Source organism: Silurus meridionalis, chromosome 28 (genome assembly GCF_014805685.1).
Source record: "Silurus meridionalis isolate SWU-2019-XX chromosome 28, ASM1480568v1, whole genome shotgun sequence".
Taxonomy (NCBI): Eukaryota; Metazoa; Chordata; class Actinopteri; order Siluriformes; family Siluridae; genus Silurus; species Silurus meridionalis.
This window is the reverse complement of record NC_060911.1, coordinates 5034139-5041654: the sequence shown is the minus strand read 5'-3', so window position 1 is coordinate 5041654 and position 7516 is coordinate 5034139.

Here is a 7516-nt window from a genome sequence, read left to right as displayed (position 1 = left end):
CTTCAAATGGACATTTGGTGCAACCCAGATGAGGATGGGTTCCCTCTTGAGTCTGGTTCCTCTCAAGGTTTCTTCCTTATGCCATCTCGGGGAGTTTTTCCTTGCCACAGTTGCTCATCAGGGACAAACATACTTACAAAGAACATATTTATGTTTAATCACCACATTATCTGTGTAAAGCTGCTTTGAGACAATGTTCATTGTTAAAAGCGCTATACAAATAAAAATGAATTGAATTGAATTGAACTTATCCGCTTGAACTTTTCCCGGCGGCAGCGTAACAACTCGTTAGTTGATGCTCGTGGAATGATGAGATGGCCAACATTAGCCGATGCATAACCACTTTACTTGTTTTTATGAAGATAGATTAGCAGGGTTACAGTCTTTTCCGAAGTACAATACCCATAATGAATTTCACTCTGGACTTCAATACCAACTGATAGTAGCCTTAAAGAAACAGCTCTCATTTTCCCTCTAATGCAACAATTGTCTCAGCGTTCGTGTTAATAACACTGTCTTTAATATTCTATAATATAATATATAATAAGATTTTCCTTCCAAACAATAACTCCTCCCCCTTCTACGAACGTCGTCTCCTGCAGCGAGTCTTCTCAAAGGGAAAGTACCCGGTAAAGATGTTTTCCTCTTTTGTATGTTTTTATGTGGTATGATTTTAATATAACATGTTAAAAGTAAATAATATTAGTGAATATTGGCTTTATTTTTATTTAAGTAATATTTTTGGTTGTCCAGAACGAATTACCGAAGTTTCTGTTCATTATTATGGGGAAATTTCATTGAAAAACCTTTTCAGGTTACGAATAAAGTACCGGAACGAATTAAATTCGTAACCCGAGGTTCCACTGTATATATATATATATATATATATATATATATATATATATATATATATATATATATATATATATATATATATATATATATATATAACTCCACTGAGAAATTATTTTTAATCACTAAACATTTGTTTTACTGATGCGCCAAGTCTCAAATCAAGCACCAAAATCTGCCAAAGTACACATCCAGCAATTAAAACCATCCATGTAGGAACATAGCAAAAGTTCCATTTGGTGTCCTGATGATTTACGTCATTTAAAACACCATAATTACTTTAAAACATTTTGTAAGAGTATTTTGTCTTCATGCTCTATTTTGAGATTGGTTTCACTAATAATAAAAAAAAAAACATTTGCATAAAGCATCCATATTTGCAGATGCCCATGTTGATTAGATTATTAAACACGTGAAAGGTATTAATTTAAGGTACATTTAGAAGGGATAAAAATGTGCAATTAAGTTGCGATTAATCATAAGTTAACTCATGACAATCATGCGATTAATCACGATTAAATATTTTAATCGATTAACAGCCCTAATATATATATACAGTGGTGTAAAAAAGTGTTCGCCCCCTTCCTGATTTCTTATGTTTTTGCATGTTTGTCACACTTTGATATTTTAGATCATCAAACTAATTTAAGTATTAGTAAAAGATAATGCAAGTGAACACAACATGCAGTTTTTAATGAAGGTTTTTATTATTGAGGGAAAACAAAATCCAAAACTACATGTCCCTGTGTGAAAAAAATGTTTGCCCCTAAACCTAATAACTGGTTGGGCCACCCTTAGCAGCAAAAACTGCAATCAAACCTTTGCGATAACTTGCAAAAAGTCTGTTACAGCACTGTGCTTTGGGGGTTTTTCGAGCATGAACCACCTTTTAAGGTCATGCCACAGCATCTCAATAGGATTCAGGTCAGGACTTTGACTAGGCCACTTGCTGGTGTGTTTTGGATCATTGTCCTGCTACAGAACCCAAGTTCGCTTCAGTTGAGGTCAGTTGTCTCGTCAATCCACAGAGTATTTTTGCAAATGTCTTGGTGATCATAAAGGCTTGTTTTAGTTTTGCCAGAAAACATCTTGATGTTCTTTTTGTTCAGCAGCGGTTTACATCTTTGTACTCTGCCAAGCATATCAGTTTTGCCCAGTCTCTTTCTTATGGTGGAGTCATGAACACTGACCTTAACTGAGGCAAGTGAGGCCTGCAGTTCTTTGGATGTTGTTGTGGGGTCTTTTGTGACCTCTTGGATGAGTCATCACTGTGCTCTTGGGGTCATTTTGGTCGGCTGGCCACTTCTGGGAAGGTTCTTTACTGTTCCATGTTTTTGCCATCATAAATAATGGCTCTGTGGTTGGTTTGGAGACCCAAAGTTTTAGAAATGGCTTTATAACTTTTTCCAGACTGATAGATCTCAATTATTTTGTTTCATTTGTTTCTGAATTTCTTTGGATCTCAGCATGATGTCTAGCTTTTGAGGGTCTTTTTGTCTACTTCACTTTGTCAGGCAGATCCTATTTAAAAGATTTCTTGATTGCGAACAGATGTGTTAGTAATCAGGCCTGGGTGTGGCAAGAAAAAATTGAACTCAGGTATGATTAAACCACTTTTTGTGTTAATAAATAAATAATAATAATAATAATAATAATAATAATAAATAAATAAATAATAAATAAATAAATAATAATAATTAATAATACAAACCTTCATTTAAAAACTGCATCTTGTGTTCTTGTGTTATCTTTTACTAATATTTAAATTAGTTTGATGATCTAAAACATTAAAGTGTGACAAACATGCAAAAAAAAAAATAAGGAATTAAAACACTTTTCACACCACTGTGATACACACACACACACACACACAGTGGTGTGAAAAGTGTTTTGATTTCTTATTTTTATATATATATATACATGCATACATATATATGTGTGTGTATATATATATATACACACACACATACACACCACAGTTTTAATTGCATACATATTTCAAGCTAGGACAAGTTATCAGAAATAATGCTTATAAATGATTTAACAAATGACTTTCTCCAACTTCTCAACTGACTACATCACTCACTTGGAACAGAAGCTCCACAAAAAACACCACCTACAGAAATCATTAAACAATGTGTCTGCTTCAAAATCCATTAATCCACCTCATGTGCTCCAGCTACAGGCAGAGCTGTCAACTTGACAAATAGCTATGTGTATAGTTCATAAGGCATGATCTCAGCCTTGAGTGCAGAAGGGAAACACTTCTTCTCTTTAAGAGTGGGCCCTGCATTGGTGGACAGTAATTTGCTCAAAAGGAAACAAATGAATCTTTTGTCTTTTGCTATTTTCAATGCCTGTGATAAAGTGAAGGCAGCTAGATTTTCAGATCTGTTTACTTGAGTATTGTTACCATTTCGGATCGATTTTATTAAATTGTATTAAGGTAATGTATAGTTGTTGGAAAAAGATAAGAAAAGTAAAAAAACATTACCAGATGATACAACCACTATTTTGGCTGTTTCATGTCAGGTCATAGACAATGGGCTGTCTCATTAATTGTCTTTTTTTTTCAGACTGAAAAGGGCACAAGACACAGTACCTTGTAAAAATGAAAGTTAATTACCAGTTAGTGTCTCATGATTCAGATTTCATATAAACAAGAAACTCTAAGTAACAATTCATAAAAATTTGAACTAGATTGGGCAATTGTTGAATCCAAATAAACTTCTTGTTGTTGTTGCCAAAACGATTTACTACTAATAACTTTAACAAGACATATCACCAGCTTTTTAGTATATAATAGATCAACTATTGACAATTTGGCATTATCATTATTAGACATTATATTGATGTATTATTCACAGTGTTCATAAATATGCACAGTCACATCTTGTTACATCCAGAATGAAACACTAAAGAGTATGCAATGGACTAAGACTTTGTTATTCTACGATTCTAAGAGCAGGGAAAGTAGATTCCAGACTCCAAAACCAATGCAAAAAAAAAACATTTTCAACAAGATTTACACAGCCTTTTTTTTTTTTTTTTTTTTTTTACTCTTAATTATGATGTGGAGGTACATGTTCACAGGCTACCTGCTACCAGGGCTTTGATTAAGCAACCAGGACTGCAAAGTAAAGTGTGCATCCGGTGTGATGGCAAATGCCCACTAGACAATGAAAGGCAAGCTTGTCTGTGATATAATCAAAGCAAAATCAGCAGGCAACAGGGAGTTCATGGAAGAGCTAGAAGCAGCATACAATAGCATAGTAATGAGCAGAGATTAGTGGAGCTTATAAGTGAACAATTTTTAATTCCCCGAATATTTTGTAAAAATTAGGTTATGAACAAGAACCTAAAAATGAGCTCATGAGACCAAAAAGTAACCAATGCTAACACTAGGAACATGTTCTGTGTTTGCTGGGTTGGTACATCTGCAACCATGTAACTTAAATTGAAAAGAATTTTATTTCGGAATATTTGAATAATCCTAAGGTTACAGTTAGGTAACAGTGATCTTGTCACTCTCTTTTTTTTCCAGGCCTGCCTGATTGATTGTGCTTCTGATTCACATCATATTAATTGATGGAGTTGTTTCATGTGATAACACTCACTGCTGTTAAAGATGGCTTAACATGCACAGCTTAAAGATTCATGGAGTTGCTAACGACGATGACGATGATGCTATTCATATTCTCACTATTAAAAATGTAAAAAAAAAAAGTGAAGGATAAAGAGGTTAGTGAAGTTTAAAACAATTGATTTTAATCATAATTTATTAATTCAGAGATACAGTAAATAAAACCTCAGAAAATCTCAGGAGTTCACATATGAGTGAAATGATTATTCAGAGGAAAGAAAATTACTTTCACCTGGCAGGGGAGGAGGGTCTTAATTAAAATGGTGAGGAAAGCCATGGCATTTTCCTTTAGTACCAGCTAGAGGGGAAAATCCTGTTTGATATAAGGCAGTCCCACTCAATGTGACCCAGATAGATACATTAAGACCATCTGATTTGCTGTCAGATACATGGCTGTAGATCATAATGAGCTTTGGTTATTTGATTTAACTAAAAATAACAAACTGGCATCAAACCGGATGAAAAGAAGCAATGGATGAAAACAGCGATTGTGCTTCAACATGGGACATTCAAAGTTGCAGCAGACAGTATTTGATTTTCTAATGATATTTTTTTTCTTGAGGCCACCTATCCATTCCCAACCAACCATTTTCACAAAGCTTTTTTTCATCCTATTAATATACTTGAACTTTTTTTTTTTTTTTTAACATGTTCAGCATATTCTTCAAGTAATAGTAACTATTGCACCTTTAAGAGTAACAAGTATAACAACACTTTAGGTCCACAGCCAGCTCATCCCTATACAGTTGTTTATGTTTTTAATTAGTGCTTTTTTAAATTGTTTTTTTTTTTTTTTATATATATATATATATAATTGTTATTTATTTAATGTAACACAAGGACCAGGTGATACAAATGCACAAAACATAAAATAACTTGAAACATGAACAAAGAAACCAAAAACTATATACACAAGTGCTAATCATGGTGAGTGTGAGTGATCAGTGACATGTGACAAAACAAGGCAATAGCTGTGTAACATAGCTGGGTAACATAATCATGAATACTGTTGTCTTTTGAAATGTATTAATTTCCTTATTTATTATTTATGTGCCTGATTTGACTATTTCTTTGGCAGTTATTCATTCATTCATTCATTCCTCATCATTATACAGAATATCTGAAAAAATATTTGACATCCCATTCCATGTTATAATAACCTACTCTCTTGTCGGACAATTTGTGTTCTATAAGCCACAAGGGTGTTACAGGCCTCCTTACATCACCTACACCAGCCTGGGGTGCACACAGTGTTTACACAGTGTCTTCCCAAATGTGTTCACTAGGGATAAGGTCAGAGCTCTATAGCAGACCACTTAATATCTTACACTCCGACCCATGAATATACTGCACACTCACAAGCCTGGACTTTTTTTTTTTAATCTTCCAGTTGTGGTGGAGCCTAGTGTGCCCTCAGATTCTGAATGACAGGAGTGGAACATGATGTAAGTCTTCTACTTTTGTCAGCCATCATCCTGTATCTTTATCTTGTGCATCCTGAAACACATTTTCAGGTCAAAATGTAATTGTTTAAATTATCGTTGCCTTCCTGTCCGCTTCACAGCCATTCTCCTCAAACTGCGCTCAGTTTCCACTCTTAGCATTTACTGCCATTTACAGAATGTTTTGTTTTTTTGTTTGTGTTGAGCACAATTCTATAGTCTATTGTGTGTGAAAATCTCAGGAGATCAGCATTTTCTAAAATCCTCAAACCAGCTCCTCTGGCTCCAACCACCATGTCCCCAGTCACACTTTTCCAAGCTATTGAATTGTAACTGCACAATTTTATGCTTTGTCCTACTGCCACCAGATTGACTAAACCTTTCAAATTTTTATTATAGAGACATAAATTAGAAAGAGAGAGGGGGTGAAAACTGTTAAAAAAAAAAAAAACCTTTGGACCATTTGTTATTTTTGATAGCTCTTGATAGCTCTTTTATATTTAATCACTGGAGGAAGGATGTTTTTCCATTTTAGTGTGATGAAGCATAGAGGACTCCATTTGCCACCTATTTGCAGGTTGAACCTATGAAAAGAAGGAAAAGGAGCAAGAAGAGTTAAAAGCTAGAATCAAGTTTAAGTGAAAGATTTTTTCTTAGCGCATTAACATCTTATCTTTCCGATAATGCATTGGCCATAATGACAGCTAGAAGTAGGATAACAGGGACAGAATTACAATGTTGACATGTTTTCACTTTTTTTCTTTCATTCTCTTGGTTTTGCATGCTAAGACTTCAGTACGATCGGGGGTGGTGGGATTCTTTCTTTTTAAACGAAAGAATACAAAAAACATTTTTTTTTTTTTAGAAGATAGACAGGGTGAAAGTAGAGCTAGTGAGAGAACTATTACAAAAGGGATGCTGACAAATTTTGACAGCATGTTATTACAGCTAAGTGCCAATCAAGAATTAATGGCGCAAGCAAATATGTGCGTGTGCCACTGGTCCTGTTTTTTTTTTTTTCTTTTGCCAGAAGTGGGCCTTCCCAGGTATGTGTAAGAGAAAAACAAAAGAATGTCACCTTGCCGGTGAGAATACAATGAGTAGATTTCAGCATTGCAGCACTGTGAATGCAGATGGTGACAGCCGTTGAAAAACTCCTTTAGCTAATGGCAACAGTGGCAATTATACTCGCATTCATCATTTTCATGGCAAATTGCAAAACATTTCTTCGTCTTCCCTAGTGTTTAAAATACATCATAAATAATATGTCTAATTAATAAACCATTTCAAATGGTCATCATATTCCCAAATAAATATCTAAAATAATAATAAGGCCAGTCATAATTGTGCCAACACTTTATGCATTCGCAGGACAGTTTGACTTATTACTTACTGACTATTGCGAATACACATGATAATGGTGGCGGATGCAAGTGCTGAGTAAGAAGGTTTTAATAACAATAAGGCAAACAAATCCAAAACAGCAGGCAGACATAAAAAAAACGGCCCAAAAATTTTGCGATTGGCAAACAGCGTAGACTACAGCAAATAAGGAACAACAAGGAAGAAATTAGTCAAT